The sequence below is a fragment of the Phyllobates terribilis genome, unplaced genomic scaffold, assembly GCF_046119375.1.
Source record: "Phyllobates terribilis strain yellow unplaced genomic scaffold, ASM4611937v1 Scaffold_2__4_contigs__length_985480577, whole genome shotgun sequence".
Lineage (NCBI taxonomy): Eukaryota > Metazoa > Chordata > Amphibia > Anura > Dendrobatidae > Phyllobates > Phyllobates terribilis.
This window is the reverse complement of record NW_027362762.1, coordinates 685,551,372-685,577,937: the sequence shown is the minus strand read 5'-3', so window position 1 is coordinate 685,577,937 and position 26,566 is coordinate 685,551,372. Positions and strand designations below refer to the sequence as shown.

Here is a 26,566-nt window from a genome sequence, read left to right as displayed (position 1 = left end):
TCTCATCCACAGCTTGTCTCTGCAGACTCATATGTTCTCCGGCCTTGTGCAGCACATCCCCACACGATGCCCTTAAAGATAGCAGTGTCATTATAATGCTCCTGAATAAAAATGTATAGCCTTCTCTGAGCTCCTGAATAGATAACTGCCCCTTACTATATTCCCTGCACAAAATATGCCCCCCACACTGTCCCTCTTCTTTCCATACTGGGCCCCCTCTTCACACTGTCCTCTCACACTGTGTCCCCCTATAGGGCCCAGTCTCTATACTGTGATCCCTCATCACACTCCCCCTCCTTGGCTTACTGTCCCTTATGCTGACCCTTTTCTATACCGCCCCCCACCACACACACACACTACCCCGTCTTTATACTGTGCCCCCTCATCACATTCCACCTCCTTGGCATACTGTCCCCTCCTGGTTGTGACCTTACACTGTCCCCCCATGCTACCCTCCCACAATACTCAGTCTATTCTGTGCCCACTCACACTTTTCTCCCCCCATACTGTCTCCTCACGTGTTTCCCCCTCCCCTCCACACACTGTCTTCTCTCACATCCCCCTGCTAACCATACTGTTTCCTCATATATTTACCCCCTCACACATACCCCCAACTCCCAATACTGTGTCTGCACACATCAAATCACCCTCACTCACCATACTGTGTCCGAATACATTCCCCTCCTTCGCTCCCCATATTGCGTAAGTACCCATCCTCCCCATTCTGTGTCCGCACCAATCACCCACACACAAAATCTCCCCCACCCCAACTCTCCCCCCCAGCCATACAATAAATCTCCCCCCACACTAAATCTCCCCCCAGCCATACAATAAATCTCCCCCACAGTAAATCATCCCCCAGCCATACAATAAATCTCCCCCACATTAAATCATCCCCCGGCCACACAATAAATCTCCCCCCACAGTAAATCATCCCCAAGCCATAACATAAATCTTCCCCCAGAGTAAATTTCCCCCCACAATAATATTCCCCTTCATTACATCTTCGGTGTCTTCAGCTCTGGAGCACAGAGCACTTACCACCAATGGCCGCCTCTGCAGCATCGGTGAGTGACGTCGGCAGCGTGATCACATGATCTGATCACGCTGCTGGCGTCTGAACCGGAGGTCAGAGCTTGAATTGTTCTCGTGTCTGAAAGACTGATCGCTGGGAGCCGGCGCGCTGCAGCTTCTCTGCCCCTCTCTTCTCTCCCCCTCAGCCCGGGGGAGACACTTCGGACCGCTGCATTAGGCGACCTGACTGCACCCCCCTGCCAGCTGCACCCGGGGCACACGCCCCGCCTGCAGCCCCCCCCCCCCCCCCACAGATACGTCTCTGTGCAGGGGGTTGTGGAAAATGTAGTCTATGGTGGTCATATGGGCAGCACTGAAGGACCACCCACTGTACACTGTACCATGAGTGAAGTAGGGAACAAGCAGGGTATCAGACGCAGGCTCTCAGCTGTTTTTGTATTTCCTGTTTAATATGCAAATTGTCTCTTCAGAGAGGAAGAGGACTAGAACTGTAGCGCCACCTATTGGAAGCAGTGATCCTTGGCTTTTATCCTAATCCATATTGCAAGACCCAGAGGGGGTGTGCAGGTCACAGTAAGAGGGAGGAGGAGCAGCCTCAATGCAAGAGATGTGGTCGGATGGCGACCACAGTCTCTTATGCTCATGGGCTGCCATATTTGAGGTGTGTAAATGTCGTGCTCAGACACTTACATACCTGAAAAATACAAATGGCAGCCCCTAGTGGCTTAAATAAAAATTACCAGTAATAAAAATAAAAATCTAGTTGTACATTTAATTTTGTATTAAACATAATTATTTAATCAATAATTAATAATACAAAATTAAAAATTGCGACACCTTCCCTTTAAAGCATTAATATTGACTTTTAGGATCACTGCTTCCAATAGGTGACCCTAGAGTTCAAGTCCTCTTCCTCTCTGAAGAAGCAATTTGCATATTTAACTTCCCAGAGGAACATACATGTCTCCTCACTATAACATGCCAGGCTTGGCTTGTCACTCTCTACAAGGAGAAATGTTACCCCTTAGACCCATTAAATTTGAAAAGTAAGTGAGAGCAGCTGGAGTTCTAACTCAGGAGTTAGGGCGAAGGGGCGGGGGCCCTGGCATCCTCACCTTCAGGGCGGGGGCCCTGGCATCCTCACCTTCAGAGCGAATTGGGTGAGCTAGGGCTCCCCCTAGTGATAGGGACAGGGTAGGAGCCCCTGTTCCCTGGTCACCAACCAACCGTGAGAACACTGGGATTTGTGATACTTCCAGAACTCTGCTATGAGAAAGACAACCCATCACTACTCTCACAAGACTGTAACCTGTGTGACAGAGTCACTGGTGTTATATGTGAGGGGAGGTATGTGTCACTACGGCTGCTAGCCTGTGTGAATTGAACCTACAACTTTTCTCCAGCATGTTATGTGTTGGGGGTGTAATCACCATTGTGAAGGAAGTGGTTTTGTGTGAATGGCATAGAGATTGGGCGGGAAGTCATTCACCCTACCTCCCCTCAGGGTGTGGCTGAGCAAGGTTAAATGCTCAGTCACTATTTTTTTTTCTCTAGTCTGGTTTGGAGAATGAAGTCTCCAGGCTGTGTGTGATGAAGCCAGAGAGTAACACCGAAGGACTGGTGTTTGGTGGGATTTCACTGTGCTACCCGGAGCGGGCAAAGCCTCACTCGCTTATGGACTCTGCTATACTTTATCTTTTGTTTTCCCATTATCATGGAGAGGACTCGTTTATTTTTGTGGAACGCTGCTGGAGTTTATGCCATAAAATAAACCAGCAGGGAGTTAACCAGAGAGGTGTGTCCTGTGTCTGCCTCTGTGAGAGCCGAGCAAGTCTCTTTACCACACCTGGCAGACCTAGGGTAAGGTAGTGGTCTGTTAGTGATCAACCCACAAGAGCTATGGCACCAGCAATGATTCACATGATACTGGATCCTTCTTTGGGAGTTAGAGTCAAGAGATTGGTGGTCTCCTCACCACTGGTCTCGGACTCCTATCTCAGAAAGGACACTTTGCTATACCCTCCTCATCCACTGATTTCTGTTTGCCTTATTAGCTGTGCTGGTAGCACTGGCCAGTCCCCTTTGTGAGAAGCAATCATCAGCACAGGTCTCGTTCTGCACGTACAGGAATCTTTCCAGCTCAGTCTGGTGGGAACATAATAGCAATTTGACGGGACAATCTTTGCTTGCTCTATGCATCCATCTCAGTTGGGAACATGGTCTTCTAAGGAGTATTAAAATCTTTCTGAGGTTCTTCACGCATACTCACAGGGGCCATTTGTTAAACGCACACCGCTAGGTTCAGATAGGGGCGAGACAGGTTACATGAATTCTTTGGAATCCTGGGGGAACCGTTACTCAGGGCGACCATAGACCATGTGCTGCAGCTTCTCTCAGGCACACAGGGGTATTGACCCTCAGGCACACACACGTAGGTTGTTTCACTTGCTGACCAGACACACTTGACAAGAGTCCTCATAAACGGTAGAACAGTAGCATTTAATAAGAAGCCGCACAGCCAGTGCAAGTTAAGTCTTATGAGCAACAGCCTCCAGTGACAAACAGTACAGTTTCCTTAGCAGCACAGCAGTTCACAGTCTTCCCAGTAGTACAGGACAGCACAGTTCTAATGCAAAGGCACATTAATGAACACAGCATTCTTTACAGCACAGTGAGATGGAGGAGGGGGAGGGTTTGCTGAGGGAGTTGATCCCTGTGACACCATTTCTTCCAGTCCTTATCTTTCTGCTTAACAATACTCTGCACTGCTAGTTAAGGAACTCTACCTGACCTGTGCTTAGCTTCACTCCTGACTTGAATCCTTTTCACTTGCAGGGGCGCTTCTGTGAGATACAGAACACACACACCACCTTTCTTTTAGGCTCCAGACAGACAGTAAACAACTTCAGCACAATCCCCCTAGGGCTATGCTAAAACACTCCTCTTCTCCTGTGACTGTGTTAACCCCTCTAGTTGCTGGATGCTTCTGGAGCACAACACTTCCTGTCACCTGTGCTTGTATTACTTCTAATAGTTGCTGAATGCTTTTAAAGCAACAGCACTACTTCTGCATGTCACACTCTGCAACAGCACTACTTCTGCATGTCACACGTCTCTAGGGCCGGCTCCATGTTTTTCTTGGGCCCCGGGGCAAAAGAGTCTCAGTGGGCCGCTTTAACACATAGCACGATGCACAGATATGGCAGAGAAATATAGGTATAGTACAATGACAAACATTTCAATTACTTCTTACATTACATGAATGATAACTATAGTAAATTCTACAATATCATAGATATAATATAATAGTATAAAAAAATAAATTAAATACCTCCCATCCGCTCCCCCACTGCGTGGCGTCCTCTTCAGCATGCAAGGAACGGGAGCGCATGACGTCACTGCCATGTGCCCCCAGTCACGTGCACGCCAACGTCAGCTGCAGGCCTCTGATTGGCCGGCAGTGTGAATTGCCTCCATGGATCCAATGGGTCTGTGTGCTGCAATATACTTCAGTTTAATGTGCGTCTGAGTCCGAGTCCTGTATACAACCCCTTGCAAAAATTATGGAATCACCGGGCTCGGAGGATGTTCATTCAGTTGTTTAAAGTTGTTGAAAAAAAGCAGATCACAGACATGGCACAAAACTAAAGTCATTTCAAATGGCAACTTTAGGGCTTTAAGAAACACTAAAAGAAATCAAGATAAAAAATGTGGTACTCAGTAAGGGTAATTTTTTTCAAACCAAGCAGAGGGAAAAAAATATGAAATCACTCAATTCTGAGGAAAAAATTATGGAATCATGAAAAACACACACACAAAAGAATACTCCAGTACATCACTAGTATTTTGATGCACCACCTCTGGCTTTAATAACAGCTTGCAGTCTCTGAGGCATGGACTTAATGAGTGACAAACAGTACTCTTAATCAATCTGGCTCCAACTTTCTCTGATTGCTGTTGCCAGATCAGCTTTGCAGGTTGGAGCCTTGTCATGGACCATTTTCTTCAACTTCCACCAAAGATTTTCAATTGGATTGAGATCCGGACTATTTGCAGGCCATGACATTGGCCTTATGTGTCTTCTTTCAAGGAATGTTTTCACAGTTTTTGCTCTATGGCAGGATGCATTATCATCTTGAAAAATGTTGTCATCATCCCCAAACATCCTTTCAATTGATGGGATAAGAAAACTGTCCAAAATATCAATGTAAACTTGGGCATTTATTGAAGATGTAATGACAGCCATCTCCCCAGTGCCTTTACCTGACAAGCAGCCCCATATCATCAATGACTGTGGAAATTTGCATGTTCTCTTCATGCAGTCATCTTTATAAATCTCATTAGAAAGGCACCAAACAAAAGTTCCAGCATCATCATCTTGCCCAATGCAGATTCGCGATTCATCACTGAATATGACTTTCATCCAGTCATCCACAGTTCACGGTTGCTTTTCCTTAGCCCACTGTAACCTTGTTTTTTTCTGTTTAGGTGTTAATGATGGCTTTTGTTTAGCTTTTCTGTATGTAAATCACATTTCCTTTAGGTGCTTTCTTACAGTTCGGTCACAGACATTGACTCCAGTTTCCTCCCATTCATTCTTCATTTGTTTTGTTGTGCATTTCCTGTTTTGGAGACATATTGCTTTAAGTTTCCGGTCTTGACGCTTTGATGTCTTCCTTGGTCTACCAGTATGTTTGCCTTTAACAACCTTCCCATGTTGTTTGTATTTGGTCCAGATTTTAGACACAGCTGACTGTGAACAACCAACATCTTTTGCAACATTGCGTGATGATTTACCTTCTTTTAAGAGTTTGATAATCCCCTCCTTTGTTTCAACTGACATCTCTCGTGTTGGAGCCATGATTCATGTCAGTCCACTTGGTGCAACAGCTCTCCAAGGTGTGATCACTCCTTTTTAGATGCAGACTAATGAGCAGATCTAATTTGATGCAGGTGTTAGTTTTGGAAATGAAAATTTACAGGATGATTCCATAATTTTTTCCTCAGAATTGAGTGTTTCCATATTTTTTTCCCTCTGCTTGGTCTGAAAAAAATTACCCTTACTGAGTACCACATTTTTAATCTTGATTTCTTTTAGTGTTTCTTAAAGCCCTAAAGTTGCCATTTGAAATGACTTTAGTTTTGTGCCATGTCTGTGATCTGCTTTTTTTCAACAACATTAAACAACTGAATGAACATCCTCCGAGCCCGGTGATTCCATAATTTTTGCCAGGGGTTGTTAACTGTTTCAGCAAAAGGTTTTGGTCATCACATTTAACATTCTGGCAATGAAAGTGGAAGCACCTTTCTTCAATCATGTTGGAATTTGGTAGCAGGAAGATAGTGCCACGTGAATCCAGACATCCCAAATGATAAAAAAAGCTGTATATTAAATTTTCTAAACTGGGGGCTATACAGAGACTTAAAGTTGCATGCCGGTTGTAAAAATTGTGGTCATATGTAACGGATGTTACGCTTATGGGGAAGTCTGTATTACTTCTGTAATAGTAAAGTAGAAATAAGTAGCACTAAACAAAACAACACATGAAGTATACACTTCCTATACTAGAGGAAACTTCTCTATTCCAAAACAGGAAAGTGACAGCTAACAACAGCCCAGCAGGTGTCCTCCACTGACATGTACAGTGATCACAGTCTGTACACCATCAATCCTGAGTGGGACTGCTGAAGTCAGATCCACCATAGAATTACCACGCAAAATACTAACACATTGAAGGAGAATTCCTCATTGAGACCTGTGACAAGAGACTGACAAAGGATGGGGGATATGAATGGAGACCCCTAGAATATTTAGGAGCAATATGTTGAGACACTTGGCATCTCTCAATCAGTGTTTGTTTAAAAGAGCCACTGATTTTCCTGTCTTACAACTACAGGACAACAACACTGAAAACAATGATGCTCTTTAAAGGGGATTTCCACACCTACAGGTGCATGTCACAAAATTAGAATATCATCAAAAAGTTAATTTATTTCAGTTCTTTAATACAAAAAGTGAAACTCATATCTCATATACAGTGGTGGCCAAAAGTATTGGCACCCCTGCAATTCTGTCAGATAATACTCAATTTCTTCCTGAAAATGATTGCAATCACAAATTCTTTGGTATTATTCTCTTCATTTAATTTGTCTTCAATGAAAAAACACAAAAAGAATTGTCCTAAAGCCAAATTGGATATAATTCCACACCAAACCTAAAAAAGGGGGTGGACAAAAATATTGGCACTGTTTGAAAACTCATGTGATGCTTCTCTAATTGGTGTAATTAACAGCACCTGTAACTTACCTGTGGCACCTAACAGGTGTTGGCAATAACTAAATCACACTTGCAGCCAGTTAACATGGATTAAAGTTGACTCAATCTCTGTCCTGTGTCCTTGTGTGTACCACATTGAGCATGGAGAAAAGAAAGAAGACCAAAGAACTGTCTGAGGACTTGAGAAACCAAATTGTGAGGAAGCATGAGCTATCTCAAGGCTACAAGTCCATCTCCAAAGACCTGAATGTTCCTGTGTCTTCCGTGTGCAGTGTCATCAAGAAGTTTAAAGCCCATGGCACTGTGACTAACCTCCCTAGATGTGGACGGAAAAGAAAAATTGACGAGAGATTTCAACGCAAGATTGTGCGGATGGTGGATAAAGAACCTCGACTAACATCCAAACAAGATCAAGCTGCCCTGCAGTCCGAGGGTACAACAGTGTCAACCCGTACTATCCGTCGGCGTCTGAATGAAAAGGGACTGTATGGTAGGATACCCAGGAAGACCCCACTTCTTACCCCGAGACATAAAAAAGCCAGGCTGGAGTTTGCCAAAACTTACCTGAGAAAGCCTAAAACGTTTTGGAAGAATGTTCTCTGGTCAGATGAGACAAAAGTAGAGCTTTTTGGGAAAAAGCATCAACATAGAGTGTACAGGAAAAAAAAAGAGGCATTCAAAGAAAAGAACACGGTCACTACAGTCAAACATGGCGGAGGTTCCCTGATGTTTTGGGGTTGCTTTGCTGCCTCTGGCACTGGACTGCTTGACCGTGTGCATGGCATTATGAAGTCTGAAGACTACCAACAAATTGTGCAGCATAATGTAGGGCCCAGTGTGAGAAAGCTGGGTCTCCCTCAGAGGTCATGGGTCTTCCAGCAGGACAATGACCCAAAACACACTTCCAAAAGCACTATAAAATGGTTTTAGAGAAAGCACTGGAGACTTCTAAGGTGGCCAGCAATGAGTCCAGACCTGAATCCCATAGAACACCTGTGGAGAGATCTCAAAATGGCAGTTTGGAGAAGGCACCCTTCAAATATCAGGGACCTGGAGCAGTTTGCCAAAGAAGAATGGTCTACAATTCCAGCAGAGCATTGTAAGAAACTCATTGATGGTTACTGGAAGCGGTTGTTCGCTGTTATTTTGGCTAAAGGTTGTGCAACCAAATATTAGGCTGAGGGTGCCAATACTTTTGTCTGGCCCATTTTTGGAGTTTTGTGTGAAATGATCAATGATTTGATTTTTGCTTCATTCTCTTTTGTGTTTTTTCCTTGCAAGCAAATTAAATGAAGATAATAATACCAAAGAATTTGTGGTTGCAATCATTTTCAGGAAGAAACTGAGTATTATCTGACAGAATTGCAGGGGTGCCAATACTTTTGGCCACCACTGTAGAGTCATTACTAACAGAGTGATATATTTCAAGTGTTTATTTCTGTTAATGATGATAATTATGGCTTACAGCCAATGAAAACACAAAAGTCATTATCTCAGTTGTTAAGCTCGCGCCCGGACTGACTGGTGTGAGCTTGATTAGTGATCCCACTGGACCATGAACCAAGGAGTGCCTGGAGGGGCATAACTAAGTATTAACTCGGTCCGACCAAGGTCACACGGCGGCTCAGTCGACTCCGTGAACCAGGGAGGAACCGAGCAGAGGGACCAGGTGCTACTCCAGGTCAGGCCCCGGTCACAGTTGTTGACCCACACCGGGGAATGCAGGAACAGGCAGGTTAGGCTGGCATACAGACAGGTGGGTACTGGCTGGCACGGCTGGTATGATGGCAGGTGGGAATTGGCAGGCACGGCTGGTATGCAGACAGGAGGGGACTGGCAGGCACGGCTGGCATGCAGACAGGTGGGCACTGGCAGGCACGGCTGGTATGCAGACAGGCGGGTACTGGCAGGTAGGAACGCAGGCAGGATAGGGACTAGTACAGACTGGGACACAGGAAGAGAGCCGCAGGTGCGGTGGACAGCAGAGCAGAGAGAAGCTACAGATGCGGCAAACAAGCAGAGCGGAGCAAAACCGCAGGTGTGGTGAACAAGCAGAGCGAAGCAAAACCGCAGGTGTGGTGAACAAGCAGAGCGGAGCAAAACCACAGGTGCGGTGAACAAGCAAAGCAGAGCAAAACTGCCGGTGCAGTGAACAAGCAGAGCAGAGCGGAACCGCAGGTGCGGTGAACAAGCAGAGCGGAGCAAAACTGCCAGTGCGGTGAACAAGCAGAGCGGAGCGGAACCGCAGGTGCGATGAACAAGCAGAGCGGGGCCGCAGGTGCGGTGAACAAGCAGAGCGGGGCCGCAGGTGCGGTGAACAAGCAGAGCGGAACCGCAGGTGCGGTGAGCAAGCAGAGCGGGCCGCAGGTGGGGTGAACAAGCAGAGCAGAGCGGAACCGCAGGTGCGGTGAACAAGGAGAGCAGAGCGGAACCGCGGGTGTGGTGAACAAGCAGAGCAGAACAGAGCAGAACGTGCAGGCAGACAGGACAGGGCTCTGTTCACATGGAACAGACTGGAAAATACAGGAAGATGGTTAGAACGCAGGAGGTAGATACAGAGGAATGGAAAGGGGACAAGTAGAACCAGATACACACAAGGTACTTACAATGAAGTAGCGAGTGGACACAAAACTCACAAACAGAAGTACAGAGACGAGTTGGAGTTAGGTGCAGGTTGAGGAAAAGGGAAGGTTCGGACATAGAGACAAACAGGTAACGGGCTAGGACACTGTTCAGACAGGAACAAGATACAGGAACGAGCCTGGGAACTCAGCCCCCAGGGTGGCGGAAACAGACTAGAAGTCAGAGATACAGGTAGAGGCCCTGGGTACTCTGCCCCCAGGGTGGCGGAAAAAGACTAGAGTCAGGACAGGACCTGGCAACTCACAGTTGCACAGAACACACTGTAAGAAAGTGTTGCTCAGGCACCTCCTACTGGGTGGAGGGGGTTTAAGTATTCAGTGATTCACAGCAATAGGCTGGGGAAGCATTAGGACTACGCACACTGTAGCTTTAAGAATCAGGAAGCAACAGCGCCGACGCCCTAAACCAGCAGACAAGAGACATACAAACAGCAGGTACTGGAGCAAAGTGTGCAGCCTGGCCTGATAGGTAAGATTGCGGTCTTGCATGGTGGGAGATGGTAAGCCATACCAGCACGCCGCCAGGGATGTTACATGAGTAAATTAGAATACTTTATAACAAAAGCTTGAAAAGATTTTAAAATCCGAAATGTTGGCCTACTGAAATGTATGTTCAGTAAATACACTCAATACTTGGTCGGGGCTCCTTTTGCATCAATTACTGCATCAATGCGGCGTGGCATGGAGGCAATCAGCCTGTGGCACTGCTGAGGTGTTATGGAAGCCCAGGTTGCTTTGATTGCAGCCTTCAGCTCGTCTGCATTGTTGGGTCTGGTGTCTCTCATCTTCCTCTTGACAATACCCCATAGATTCTCTATGGGGTTAAGGTCAGGCGAGTTTGCTGGCCAATCAAGCACAATGATACTGTTGTTTTTAAACCAGGTATTGGTACTTTTGGCAGTGTGGACAGGTGCCAAGTCCTGCTGGAGAATGAAATTTCCATCTCCAAAAAGCTTGTCGGCAGAGGGAAGCATGAAGTGCTCTAAAATTTCCTGGTAGACGGCTTCGCCGACTTTGATCTTGATAAGACACAGTGGACCTACACTGGCAGATGACATGGCTCCCCAAACCATCACGGATTGTGGAAACTTCACACTAGACCTCAAGCAGCTTGGATTGTGTGCCTCTCCACTCTTCCTCCAGACTCTGGGACCTTGATTTCCACATGAAAATTGGAACTCTGAGACCTTGTGGAGTGTGTCAATGACTGCCTTCTGGACATCTGTCAAGTCAGCAGTCTTCCCCATAATTGTGGAGCCTACTGAAACAGACTAAGGGACCTCTTTAAACGCTTAGGAAGCCTTTGCAGGTGTTTTTTGTTAATTATTTTAATTTACTGAGATAATGACTTTTGTGTTTTCATTGGTTCACATGTAGTGTTTTTAATGAGCTTTTTCTGTGTGTTTTTTGTCATGTGGAACAAAAGAAACATTTTATATTAATAGAAAAATGAATGAGATTTGTAATAAATATATAACCTATATAAAAGAAGATTAAAGAGGATTTGTCACCAAGTTTTTGCTACACCATCTGAGAGTAGCATGATGTAGGGATAGAGACCCTGATTCCTGTGATGTATCACTTACTGGGCTGCTTGCTGTCATTTTGATAAATTAACAGTTTTATGTGCTGCAGATCTAGTAGTGCTCTAAATCATGAGCTCTATATAACCCCACCCACACCACTGATTGGGCAGAAAACTGCCACTATACACAGAAAGCTGCCAATCAGTGGTGGGGGGCGGGGTTATGAATATGGAGGACTACATGGCAGCAGGTTTACTAGTCCTCTAGTAACAATCTCCTGCTGATAAATCTGTGATTCTAGCAAAACTACAGCAAGCAGCCCAGTAAGTGATACATTGCTGGAATCAGGGTCTCTGTCTCTACATTATGTTGATCTCTGATTAGGTGGCAAAACGTGGTTACTGATTATGGTATAGGATAGAAAAACCCACAATGAACAAGTAACCAGTAGAAAAAAGACCACTATCCAAAACATGTATGTACAGAAAGTAAAAATGTTAATGAAAGAAAAGATACTTTAGTGATTAGGCAATTACCCAACCAAAATGTCAAAAAGAGGGAGACGAAAGGACACAGAGTTAAAACTGGCATATAAAGGGGTCTCGGGGATGTGATGATCTACAGGGATTGAAGCTTGAAGAGGACAATTTGCATATTCCAGGTGCCTTCTGGGAAAAGCGAAGAGTCTCCTTCAGCTAGAAGATCGTTGGGTACAGCCGGGATCAGCTGCTTGGAAAGCATCGCCAAACCGCGCGTCTGACGGCGCGCAAATTTGTTTAATTTGTTTATCCTAGGGTATCACAAGAAAGAAGACAGACATCAAGTCAACAGGGACAAGGAGCAGCATGGCAGATGTGACAACCTACATGGTGAGCTGCAACATGTGCTACATGTTCACAGATCGACCAGAAACTGAAACCAACTTCACCTGCCAGAAGTGTAGACTACTGGCTCTTTTAGAAGAAAAGGTGCGGGGACTGGAAGAAAGAATTGCGACATTAAAACTCATCAAGGAAAATGAAGACTTCCTGGACAGAACAGAAGCGTCACTACTGGTCACGGAAAGTGAAGGAAGCGTCAGAGAACCTCCAGAGGCAGACAAGTGGAGGCAAGTGACCAAAAGAAGCAAGAAGACCATGGAGACACCACCAACCACACAACTGAGAAACAGATTCCAAGGACTTGTGGAGGACGAAGATGGCACACCTAAGGATGAGGAACTACCAGCAAGCAAAAAAGAAAAGAGCACCCAGAAGCGACAAGAAAAAGGACAGCCAAGAAGGGAAGAAGAGTGGTGGTGGTGGGAGACTCACTACTGAGAGGAACAGAAGCAGCTATCTGCAGACCGGACATAACCGCAAGAGAAGTATGCTGCCTCCCAGGGGCGAAGATCAAGGATGTTACCGATAGGATACCGAAGCTCATCAGTTCCAAGGATGTCCACCCATTTCTTCTGATACATGTTGGCACCAATGACACGGCAAAGAAGGACCTACCGACAATCTGCAAGGACTTTGAAGCATTGAGGAAGAAAGTAAAAGAACTGGATGCGCAGGTAGTTTTTTCTTCTATCCTTCCAGTAGACGGGCATGGCGTGAGGAGATGGAACAGGATCCTTGATGTGAACAACTGGCTGAGACGATGGTGCAGACAACAAGGATTTGGATTCCTGGACCACGGTGTGAATTACCTCTATGACGGATTCCTTGCCAGAGACGGACTACACCTCAACAAATCCGGGAAACACACATTCGCCAGGAGACTCGCAACACTCATCAGGAGGGCGTTAAACTAGAAGAAGAGGGGATGGGAAGAAAAACGCCGGACACGATCATGCAACCAGAGAACATACTAATGAAAGATATGAAGTGCGACAAAGAAGGTCCAAGACAAGATACTTGGAAGGGAGGTAAGAAAATTTCTAATACAATCCACAGGGAGAAGATTGGAACAAAACAAAATCGTGTAAACTGCGTGCTAGCAAATGGCAGAAGCCTGACAAACAAGATGGATGAACTGGAAGCAGAAATATCTACAGGTAACTATGACATAGTGGGAATAACCGAGACATGGTTAGATGAAAGCTATGACTGGGCCGTTAACTTACAGGGTTACAGTCTGTTTAGAAGGGATCGAAGAAGTCGGAAAGGGGGTGGAGTCTGTCTATATGTAAAGACATGTCTAAAGCCTACAATACGGGAGGATGTATGGGAGGGAAATGAGGAGGTCGAGTCCTTATGGGTGGAGATACATGGGGCAAAAAACAATAATAAAATTATCATAGGAGTCTGTTATAAACCACCAAATATAGCAGAAGCCACGGAAAGTCTATTAATGAGACAAATAGACGAAGTAGCAAAAAATAACAAGGTGATTATTATGGGGGAATTCAACTACCCCGATATAGACTGGGAAACCGAAAGCTGTAGATCTCAGAAAGGAAACAGGTTTCTGTCAATTATCAAAGACAATTATTTGTCACAACTTGTGCAGGAACCAACTAGAGGGACGGCCCTTTTAGACTTAATATTAACTAACAGGCCAGACAGAATAACTGAGGTGCAGGTCGGGGGGCACCTGGGAAATAGTGACCACAACATTATACAATTCCACATGTGCTTCAGTAGGGTGCCCAGCAAGGGAGTCACAAAAACACTGAACTTCAGGAGGGCAAAGTTTGATCAGCTAAGAGATGCCCTTCACCTTATAGACTGGGATAGTATCTTCAGTAATAGGAGCACGGATAGAAAATGGGAAATTTTCAAAACAGTCCTACATAGTCACTGTAGAAGGTACATACCTTATGGGAATAAAAGGGCTAGGAATAGGAGGAAGCCAATGTGGCTAAATAAGGAAGTCAAGAGGGCAATGAAAAACAAAAAAAGGGCTTTCAGCAAACTTAAACAAGAAGGCAGCGAGGAAGCGCTAATATCTTATAGGGAAAAAAACAAAATCTGTAAGAAACAAATAAGAATAGCAAAAGAGACAGAGAGACTAATTGCCAAGGAAAGTAAAACGAATCCCAAACTGTTCTTTAACTATATAAACAGTAAAAGGATTAAAACTGATGGAGTTGGCCCATTGAAAAATAACCTGGGTAAAATCATAGAGGGCGATGAGGGTAAAGCAAACCTACTCAATAGCTTCTTCTCCACTGTTTTCACAAAAGAAAACAATTTATCGAAGGAAATGCAGAGTGATAAAGTAAACCCTCCGCTAAATATCACCCACCTAACCCAGGAGGAAGTTCAGAAACGCCTAAATAATATCAAAATAGACAAGTCACCAGGCCCAGATGACATACACCCCCGGGTACTTAAAGAATTAAGTAATGTGATAGACAGACCGCTGTATCTTATATTCAAGCACTCTTTATGGACAGGGACTGTCCCACTAGACTGGCGCCAAGCAAATGTGGTACCAATATTCAAAAAGGGGTCTAAAAGTGACCCTGGGAACTATAGACCAGTCAGCTTAACGTCTGTTGTGGGTAAATTGTTTGAAGGATTTCTTAGAGATGCTATTGTAGAATATCTTAATGATAATAACTGTCTAACTCCATATCAACATGGATTCATGAGGGATCGCTCCTGCCAAACAAACCTGATCGCCTTCTACGAGGAGGTGAGCTCACAGCTGGACCGGGGAGAGTCAGTGGATGTTGTATACCTTGACTTCTCCAAAGCGTTTGATACCGTGCCACACAAAAGGTTGGTATATAAAATGAGAATGCTTGGTCTGGGGGATAATGTGTGCAAGTGGGTAAATAGCTGGCTGAGTGATAGAAAGCAGAGGGTAGTTATCAATGGAGTAAGCTCAGGGGGTGTCAGGGTTACTAGCGGGGTGCCTCAAGGGTCTGTCTTGGGCCCTATATTATTTAATATATTTATTAATGATCTAGTGGAAGGGTTGCATAGTAAAATAGCAATATTTGCAGATGATACTAAACTTTGTAAAGTAGTTAATACAGATGAGGATAGGGCACAGCTACAGGAGGATTTAGATAAATTGGGGAGTTGGGCCAAAACATGGCAAATGGGGTTCAATGCCGATAAATGTAAGGTCATGTGACGCGCCCCCTGGGACATATTCCTTTTTGAGGGGAATACCCGGCACCGGATCAGATGGGGGGTTGTAGTCTCCGAGCGGCTGTGACCCGGCCCGTGCCCAGGGCGTCAAGCTCAGTGTTATGTGGCAGTCCTACAGATGTTATTAAGAGTTCTTTTGTGTCGACTACGCCACCCGTTGTGATGCGGTCACTGTGGCCGCCGCTGCAGCAGGGTCCGCTGAGGCTGATGGTGGGTGCGCAGCTTGGTGAGATAACCCCCAACGGGAGGGGTATAGCCTCAGGGGGGACAGGTGCAGAGGATGGGGGTTGTGGTGGTGCGGTGCAGACGGCAATGAAGACAGAGTCGGGTTGTGCAGTTAAGGGTGTTTACTTACTGCAGATATTGTACTGGTCACTCCAGCTTCGAGTGACCACCCGAGCCGTGCTGCGTCCACCAGGTCCTGGATCCAGCCAACCCCCAAACAAGTCCGGAGCGTGGCCCTGAGCTCTCCTTCTGTCCCGTTCTCTGGCCGTCCCCACCAGTGATCCACCTAGGTCCAGCTCCCTCGGGCCTTCTGTTGGGACACCCTTGGCCTTGGGTTCCCTGAGCCTTCATGTGGTGTGCCTTCGGGATGCATGTGATGGGTGGCCGTGGCAGATGCTGCCCACGGCCTCCGGTCTCTGGCTAGGGTGTGTTTTCTGCCCCCGCCAGTTTGGGATCCGGTACCCTGTGCCGACTCTTCACCCGGGGATTTAAGTTGGGTTCTTGGAGTCCTCTTTTCTGTTTCCCCCTCTGGGTCTCTCTTCTCCTCTCTCACTCTGGGTCTCTCTTCTCCTCTGCTTGCTGACTTGTTCTCTGCATCTAACCCTGTTCTTAGTTGGTGCCCACCTTATATACACCCTCTATGTGTGAGCTCAGGTGACCAGCACCCAATGAGCTCCTATCTTTACCCAGGCTGCTCCCCCTATCTGCCCCTACACTACTTGGGATGTACCACCCCCCTCCCACTCCAGCCAGGAACAGACTCGGTCGTACCTGCACATTTCTAAGTGGGAGTACCGTCGGTCTGCTCCTCGGAAATGGGATGTGTGTAGTGCATGCAGCCTACCGAGCTCAGTTCCACACTCCATCCTTACCCGGGAGTGGAATATCACACCTCTGGGTCGAGGTGCAATACCCCTGTAGCAGCCGAATCCTCAGGGTGCTACATTCCCCCCTGGTAAATCACAGCACGTCCTCGGGCTGTAAGACATAAACACCAAACATACATTTTTTTTTTTTTTCATAAACATATAAAACAACATATATTAGCAAATAAAACATTCTCGTCGCCTCTGGCTCCTCCTCCGGTCACTGTGCAACGTGTGACCGGGTAAAGTGCGACAGTCTCTCTAGAAAAATGGTTTTCCTGTAAAACCGGTAGGGGGCGCTTTAGGAAGCGCAACTATATACAGGGGAAGTTGGCCGCTCTCAGTCCTCGGCCAGGTAAAGGGAAGGGAATGGCTGCTCACAGTCCTCAGCCTGGTATGGATACGGAATAACGGGTAAACAGTTCACTCATGCTGGTCCCAACGGGGACTATATATATGTAGCAACAGTTCCTTTGGTACCCGGTCGGGTAACTATTTACATCTACTGCTCTGCCGCACTCAACGGCGTCTTCCTCCTGCTCTTTGCTTGTAGCTGGTTGTAACTTCAGACCCGTCCGGGTCCTCTTGCTCCTCCTCCTCGCACCGCAACTCCTCCTCCGTCAGGCGGTGTACGTGGAGGGCGTAAGGTCCTTTGGCACACTTGTGCCGGGTGAAGGTGACCTCGTCTCCGATGTAGAGGTCACGACCTCTGTGCCCCTCCGGCAGATGGGACTCCACGTCTCTGCGCGTGACAAAGACGTCGCCGGGGGTGTTGTTGTCTCTAATGAAGCCCCACCCATGCTGCTGGTTGAACTTGATCACTGTCCCGATGGTGCGGGGACAATGCGCTGCACGGGGGTCCCTCCTGGTCCGGCTCTTCTGCTCCGCACTCCGTACTTGGGCCTGCTGTTCCCGGACCCGCCTCTCTCTCCGCTCCCTCGCAAACTCTTCGAGCTGCTGTCGGCAACACTCAGCACGCTCCGCTGCAGCTGCCCTGGTTTCCTGAGTGAACCCCATTAGGTCTTCTCCGGTGGGGTCCCACTCAAATTGGGCCTCTTCAAGCGGGGGCGAGATCCGTGCCACGGGCTTCGGAGCCGGAATCAGGGGCTCACACAAGGGCCCTAGTCTCTGCTGCCGTTCCAGCTCATGGAATTCTTCGGGCCAGATGAAGGGCCGCCCGTCCGGCCATGTGAGCTGGCTGAACAAGTCCTCCCCCAGGTGTGGCACCCTTGGTTTTACGGGCGCGGGCGTGGTGGTGGTGGCGCCCGGGTTGCCCAGGCCTTGCGGCCAGGCCTGGGGCACCTGGAAGGTGAAGGGCACCGTTAGGACGGCGGCGCCCTGGGCTACTTGGCCCTGCGACCAGGCCGGGGGCTCCGCGGAGGTAGGGGGCGCTGTTGGTGATGCTGCGCCCGGGGGTACTAGGCCTTGCGACCAGGCTGGTGGTATTTCCTGCTTTGTCACGCTCCGGGTCGAGGCGCGTGACGTCACAGGGGTCGCTGCGGCGGCTTCCGGTCGGGGCCTAGTCTGTGTCGGTGACATGGCGTTTTCGGGCACAGCAGGGGGACTTTCGGGCTCTGCGACGGGGAGCTGGGGCAGGTGGGCGGTTTCCCGGCTTGGGGTATAGGCGTCCCCTTTACCTGCCTCCATGTGTTCGGCTCCCTTCTCAGCGCCGTCTCCGGCCTTGGGTCCTCCCGCGCCATCCTCAGAGGCGGTCTGTTTCCTCTTCCAGGGTAGCGTGCTCCGTTGACTGGTCTCAGCTTGCTGGGCCATCTCCCGGCTCCATTCCGCCAATATCTCGCGCTGTACCCGGGCCATCCTCCGTGCGAGGCCCTCCAGAGCGGTCTGTGCACACTCCCGGTCTCGGGGGAGCTGTGCTAGGACCTCCACTAGGCCTAGTGGGGTCGTGGTGTCTAGCAGGCTCCTGACCAACGGGTCGGTGCTGCTCTGCTCTTCTTCCAGCAGGCTCCTGGCCAGCGGGCCGGTGCTGCTCTGCTCTCCTTCCTCGGTCTCTAGCAGACTCCTGGCCAGCGGGCCGGTGCTATTCTGCTTTCTCTCCATATCCGGGTAAGCTCCTCCGCTACTCCTCGTTAGACTTCTTGCCTCCGGGTGCGCTCGCTCCAGACTGCTCCAGGCGGCACCCATCTTCGTTCTTTTCTTTCGTCTCCTCCCACTTCGAGGGCGGTCCCGGGGCAACTCGGTGACTGTCAGCTCCAGGGGTAGTTCTTTCACGCTGACAGACACCTCCAGCATCACAGTCTCTGTTGGTGGGGGCGGTTTCCACTTTTGGCGCCATTTTCGGTCCTGGCCCACGATGGGAGGTGGCTCTCGCCACCCTCTGGCACGCCCATAATGGCGTCCGCTCTTCCAAGGCGGGAAACCTTTGGAAATGGCGGGAATCGCTTCCCAGTGGCGGGAAACTCTGCAGATGGCGGGAAAACGCGGTTAATGGCGGACAACCGGCTGGAATCGACTGGTGATGGGGTCCGATGGCGGGGACCCTCCGGAACCGGCAGGAGACTTCTTTTTGAGGTAAACTTGCACTTTTCTTCAGGCACGCAGTACCCGGGTGTTGCGGGCACGTAATCCTGCCGACTACGCCAAAGTTGACGCGCCCCCTGGGACATATTCCTTTTTGAGGGGAATACCCGGCACCGGATCAGATGGGGGGTTGTAGTCTCCGAGCGGCTGTGACCCGGCCCGTGCCCAGGGCGTCAAGCTCAGTGTTATGTGGCAGTCCTACAGATGTTATTAAGAGTTCTTTTGTGTCGACTACGCCACCCGTTGTGATGCGGTCACTGTGGCCGCCGCTGCAGCAGGGTCCGCTGAGGCTGATGGTGGGTGCGCAGCTTGGTGAGATAACCCCCAACGGGAGGGGTATAGCCTCAGGGGGGACAGGTGCAGAGGATGGGGGTTGTGGTGGTGCGGTGCAGACGGCAATGAAGACAGAGTCGGGTTGTGCAGTTAAGGGTGTTTACTTACTGCAGATATTGTACTGGTCACTCCAGCTTCGAGTGACCACCCGAGCCGTGCTGCGTCCACCAGGTCCTGGATCCAGCCAACCCCCAAACAAGTCCGGAGCGTGGCCCTGAGCTCTCCTTCTGTCCCGTTCTCTGGCCGTCCCCACCAGTGATCCACCTAGGTCCAGCTCCCTCGGGCCTTCTGTTGGGACACCCTTGGCCTTGGGTTCCCTGACCCTTCATGTGGTGTGCCTTCGGGATGGATGTGATGGGTGGCCGTGGCAGATGCTGCCCACGGCCTCCGGTCTCTGGCTAGGGTGTGTTTTCTGCCCCCGCCAGTTTGGGATCCGGTACCCTGTGCCGACTCTTCACCCGGGGATTTAAGTTGGGTTCTTGGAGTCCTCTTTTCTGTTTCCCCCTCTGGGTCTCTCTTCTCCTCTCTCACTCTGGGTCTCTCTTCTCCTCTGCTTGCTGACTTGTTCTCTGCATCTAACCCTGTTCTTAGTTGGTGCCCACCTTATATACACCCTCTATGTGTGAGCTCAGGTGACCAGCACCCAATGAGCTCCTATCTTTACCCAGGCTGCTCCCCCTATCTGCCCCTACACTACTTGGGATGTACCACCCCCCTCCCACTCCAGCCAGGAACAGACTCGGTCGTACCTGCACATTTCTAAGTGGGAGTACCGTCGGTCTGCTCCTCGGAAATGGGATGTGTGTAGTGCATGCAGCCTACCGAGCTCAGTTCCACACTCCATCCTTACCCGGGAGTGGAATATCACACCTCTGGGTCGAGGTGCAATACCCCTGTAGCAGCCGAATCCTCAGGGTGCTACACATGCACATGAGAAAGAAGAACAGCAGTCACCCATACATATTAAATGGGAAACCATTGGGGAAATCTGACATGGAGAAGGACCTGGGCGTCTTGGTTAACAGCAAATTAAATTGGAGTGCCCAGTGTCAGGCAGCAGCTGCGAAGGCAAATAGAGTCATGGCATGCATCAGAAGAGGAATAGGGGCATATGATGAGAACATTGTTCTTCCTCTGTATAAAGCGCTGGTAAGGCCGCACTTAGAATATTGTGCACAGTTCTGGGCTCCGGTGCTCAGGAAAGACATATTGGAGCTAGAGAGGGTACAAAGGAGGGCGACTAAGGTAATAAAGGTAAGAAAAACGAGAACCACCGAATGATAGGTCCAATAGGGCAAAGGATACATATAAGACTTTTATTATCGTAACAGCAACACGTGGCACTACATGTGTAGCACCCTGAGGATTCGGCTGCTACAGGGGTATTGCACCTCAACCCAGAGGTGTGGTATTCCACTCCCGGGTAAGGATGGAGTGTGGAACTGAGCTAGTAGGCTGCATGCACTACACACATCCCATTTCCGGGGGACAGACCGACGGTACTCCCACTTAATAAATGTGCAGGTACGACAGTGTCTGTTCCTGGCTGGAGTGGGAGGGGGGTGGAACATCCCAGTAGTGTAGGGGCAGATAGGGGGAGCAGCCTGGGTAAAGCTAGGAGCTCATTGGGTGCTGGTCACCTGAGCTCACACATAGAGGGAGTATATAAGGTGGGCACCATCTTAGATCAGGGTCAGTCAGTCAGTCAGTTGTCAGTCAGCCAGTCAGACAGTCTGTCTGAGAGCCTGAGAAGCAGAGCAGAGGAGAAGGAAGAGGGACCCAGAGGCGCAGGAAGAGGGGACCCCAAGAGCCCATAAGAGAGCTAATAGGGTGAAGGGTCGGCAACAGGGTACCGGATCCCAAGCTGGTGGAGGCTACAGCACTAATCCTCAGCCAGAGACCGGAGGTCGTGGGCAGGATCTGCCACGACCACCCACTAAATCCACCCGGAAGGCAGACCAAGAATAGGGTCAGGGAACCCAGAGACAAGGGTTTACCAACAAGAGGCCCGAGGGAGCCGGACTTAGGTGGATCCCTGGTGGGAACGGCCAGAAGAAGGGAGAGTCAGAAAGGAGCTCAGGACCACACTCCGGAGTTGCCTGGGAGTTGACCGAGTCCAGGACCTGGTGGACGCAGCACGGCTCGGGTGGTCACTGCTGTACACAGTGACCCGAGCAACACCAGTAAGTAAAACCCTGGAACTGCATTTTATGCCTCTGAGTCTCTTTGCTGCACCTTCACAACCACCATCCTCCACGGCTGACCCCCTGAGGCTATACCCCTCCCGTTGGGGGTTATACTACCCAAAGCTGCACACACACCACCAGCCTCAGCGGACCCTGCTGCAGCGGCGGCCGTAGTGACCGCAAATCAACGGGTGGCGTAGTCGACATAAAAGAACATCTAGTAACATCTATAAGGACTGCCACACACTGAGTTTGACACCCTGGGCACGGACCGGGTCACAGCCACTCGGAGACTACAACCCCCATCTGATCCGGCTCCGGGTATCCCTAACAGCACTGGCCCAGGGGGCGCGTCAACTTTGGCGTAGTCGGCAGGATAACGTGCCCGCAACAACCGGGTACTGCGTGCCTGAAGAAAAGTTCACCGTTACCTTAAAAAGAAGTCTCCCGCCGGTTCCGGAGGGTCCCCGCCAACGGACCCCATCACAGGTCGTTTCCCGCCGGTTGTCCGCCATTTGCAGCTTTTTCCCGCCATCCATGGAGTTTCCCGCCACTGGGAGACGATCCCCGCCATTTCCAAAGATTTCCCGCCTTGGAAGAGCGGACGCCATTATGGGCGTGCCAGAGGGTGGCAAGAGGTCACCTCCCATCGTGGGCCAGGTCGAAGAATGGCGCCAAAAGCGGAAACCGCGCCCATCAACAGAGACTGTGATGCTGGAAGTGTCCATCAGCGTAAGAGAACTGCCCCTGGAACTGACAATCACTAAGTTGCCCCGGGACCACCCTCAATGTGGGCGGAGACGGAGCAAGGGAAAGAAGATGGGAGCAGCTTGGAGGAGTCTGGAGGAGAGTCCAGAGAGAACACACCCGGAGATGGAGGGAGAGTCAGGCAGCACCGACCCAGTGGTCAGGAGCCTGTTGCAGGTCGCCACTCCAGAAGGCCTGCTGGAGATCCTGGCGCAGCTCCCCGGAGATCGGGAGCGTGCACAGACCGCGTTGGAGGGCCTCGCACGGAGGATGGCCCGGGTGCAGCAGGAAACACTGGCGGAGTGGACTCGAGAGATGGCCCAGCAGGCTGGAGCCCGCCAGCGAAGCATGCCACCCGCAGCGAGGAGCAAGTCCACCTCTGAGGACGGCGAAGGAGGGACGACGGCCGGAGACGACGCCGCGGAGGGAGCCGAAGAGATAAAGGCAGGTAATGGGGACGACAGCATCCCGTGCCCAGAAGCCGTAAACCTGCCCCAGCTCCCCGTCGCAGAGCCTGAAGCCCCACTCACCGTTCCCGTAGCCACTGCGTCATCGCTCCAAGCTAGGCCTCAAGCGGCCGGAGCCGCGGCCACGCCCCCTGCTACGTCACGCGCCTCAATCCAGAGCGTGGCCAAGCAGGAGACGCCACCGGCCTGGTCGCAAGGCCGAGTGCCCCCGGGCGCCGCAGTACCAACAGCGCCCCCTACCTCTGCCGAACCACCGGCCTGGTCGCAAGGCCAGGAACACCCGGGCGCCGCCGTCTTTACGGTGCCCTTCACCTTCAGGGTGCCCCAAGCCTGGTCGCAAGGCCTGGTAAACCTGGGCGCCACTACCACCTCCGCACCCTCAACATCTAGAGTGCCGCACCTGGGTGAAGACCTGTTCGCCCAGCATACGTGCCCGGATGGGCAGCCCTTTATATGGCCACCGGAGTATTACCAACTTGAGCTCCAAAAAGAAAGACCCCTAGATGAGCCCCTGATTCCGGTTCCGAAGCCCGTTAAGATCACCCCACTCTCGTTGGAGGAAGCGCAGTTTGCGTGGGACCCCACCGGAGGAGACCTCATGGGATTCACCCAAGAAATGCGGGCGGCCGCAGCTGAACGTGCGGAGTGCTGCCGGCAGCAGTTAGAGGTCTTCGACCGGGAGAGGAGAGAGAGGCGGGTCCGAGAGCAGCGGCTGCAAATCCAGAGCGCAGAGCAGAAGAGCCGGACCCGGAGGAACCCCCGTGCAGCTCATGGTCCCCGCACCATCGGGACTGTGATTAAGTTCAACCTGCAGCATGGGTGGGGCTTCATTAGAGACCATCATACCCCCGGCGACGTCTTTGTGACCCGCAGAGACGCAGAAAGCCATCTGCCGGAGGGACACAGAGGTCGTGACCTGTATCTAGGGGACGAGGTCACCTTCACCCGGCACAAGTGTGCCAAAGGACCCTACGCCCTCCATGTGCATCGCCTGACGGAGGAGGAGCTGCGGTGTGAGGAGGAGCAAGAGGACCCGGACGGGTCTGAAACAGAAACTGAATCCAAAGAAAGAGCAGGAGGACGCCGTCGTTGAGTACGGTAGAGAAGAGACTGTATATAGTTGCCCGTAGGGGTACCAAAAAAACTGTTGCTGCTTAAAATATGTTCCCCGTTGGGACAAAAGAGTGAACTGTACCCGTGTGTCCCCATCCCTTAACAGGCTGAGGACTGTGAACAGCCGTCCTTAATCCCACTGGTCGAGGACTGAGAGCGGCCATATCCCATTTGTATATAGTTGCGCTTCCTAAGGCGCCCTCTACCGGTTTTATAGGAAACTGTTTTCTTCCAAGAGAGACTGTCGCACTTTACCCGGTCACAAGTTGCACAGTGACCGGAGGAACCAGAAGCAAGAATGTTATTTATGAAAAGTTTTATATGAAAAGTTTATTACTGATGATAATATATAGGATGTTTTATATGTTTATATGTTTATGTTTTGAAAAAAAAAAAAAATTTGTATGTTTTTGGATGTTTATTCTTTTACAGCCCGAGGACGTGCTGTGATTTACCAGGGGGGAATGTAGCACCCTGAGGATTCGGCTGCTACAGGGGTATTGCACCTCAACCCAGAGGTGTGGTATTCCACTCCCGGGTAAGGATGGAGTGTGGAACTGAGCTAGTAGGCTGCATGCACTACACACATCCCATTTCCGGGGGACAGACCGACGGTACTCCCACTTAATAAATGTGCAGGTACGACAGTGTCTGTTCCTGGCTGGAGTGGGAGGGGGGTGGAACATCCCAGTAGTGTAGGGGCAGATAGGGGGAGCAGCCTGGGTAAAGCTAGGAGCTCATTGGGTGCTGGTCACCTGAGCTCACACATAGAGGGAGTATATAAGGTGGGCACCATCTTAGATCAGGGTCAGTCAGTCAGTCAGTTGTCAGTCAGCCAGTCAGACAGTCTGTCTGAGAGCCTGAGAAGCAGAGCAGAGGAGAAGGAAGAGGGACCCAGAGGCGCAGGAAGAGGGGACCCCAAGAGCCCATAAGAGAGCTAATAGGGTGAAGGGTCGGCAACAGGGTACCGGATCCCAAGCTGGTGGAGGCTACAGCACTAATCCTCAGCCAGAGACCGGAGGTCGTGGGCAGGATCTGCCACGACCACCCACTAAATCCACCCGGAAGGCAGACCAAGAATAGGGTCAGGGAACCCAGAGACAAGGGTTTACCAACAAGAGGCCCGAGGGAGCCGGACTTAGGTGGATCCCTGGTGGGAACGGCCAGAAGAAGGGAGAGTCAGAAAGGAGCTCAGGACCACACTCCGGAGTTGCCTGGGAGTTGACCGAGTCCAGGACCTGGTGGACGCAGCACGGCTCGGGTGGTCACTGCTGTACACAGTGACCCGAGCAACACCAGTAAGTAAAACCCTGGAACTGCATTTTATGCCTCTGAGTCTCTTTGCTGCACCTTCACAACCACCATCCTCCACGGCTGACCCCCTGAGGCTATACCCCTCCCGTTGGGGGTTATACTACCCAAAGCTGCACACACACCACCAGCCTCAGCGGACCCTGCTGCAGCGGCGGCCGTATTGACCGCAATCCAACGGGTGGCGTAGTTGACATAAAAGAACATCTAGTAACATCTATAAGGACTGCCACACACTGAGTTTGACACCCTGGGCACGGACCGGGTCACAGCCACTCGGAGACTACAACCCCCATCTGATCCGGCTCCGGGTATCCCTAACAGCACTGGCCCAGGGGGCGCGTCACATGCAAAAGGAAAAACTGCATAGCAGTGACCAAACACAAACAGAAATCATATAATGAAAGTTACATAGTGTACTGCATTAACACATATAAATAGTAGTACAACAGGTATGCATATCAGATAAATGTTAAAGCTCCATTAGACATATGGTGAATACCACCTAGGAGACCAAGAACAGAGACAGACATCAAGCCATCTTATAAATATAAAGGTACCATATACATCATCATTGTGACCATGTCCATATCCATATCAAGTGTATCTAGACGGTCAATATTAAATAAATAGGTGACAGCATATGGTCAGTAAAAGGGAAAATAGTATACCTGTGTCTACAGCAGCTTATGTGGATGGCACATGCGGCAAACCCCGACGCGCGTTTCGGACAGCAAGTCCTTCGTCAGCCCCCTGTGTTTGGTCACTGCTATGCGGTTTTTCCTTTTGCATGTAGTGCCACGTGTTGCTGTTACGATAATAAAAGTCTTATATGTATCCTTTGCCCTATTGGACCTATCATTCGGTGGTTCTCGTTTTTCTTATGTTTGTTACCGAATGGTCTGCCATTTCCTATTGGTCCATACATTAAAGCACTCGATATAGGTTAGACCAGGCCAACCTACAGGTGATAGTATGGTCTGTGTCCCGTGCTTCTTAGTTCAGTGTTTTTTGTCTTCCTAAGGTAATAAAGGGAATGGAGGGACTAGAATACCCAGAGAGGTTGTCAAAATTAGGCCTATTTACGTTGGAAAAGAGAAGGCTTAGGGGAGACCTCATAAACATGTATAAATACATCAGGGGGCAGTACAGAGATCTCTCCCATGACCTGTTTATACCAAGGATGGTGACAAAGACGAGGGGGCACACTAT

The 26,566-nt window shown here is 49.9% G+C and overlaps 1 protein-coding gene across 1 annotated transcript in view; it reads right to left on the bottom strand.

Annotated features, from left to right (window-relative positions):
* FAM72A (family with sequence similarity 72 member A) overlaps positions 1-26,566 on the bottom strand; it is a 63,735-nt gene that overhangs the window by 36,080 nt on the left and 1,089 nt on the right. The gene's annotated exons all lie outside the window — the stretch shown is intronic.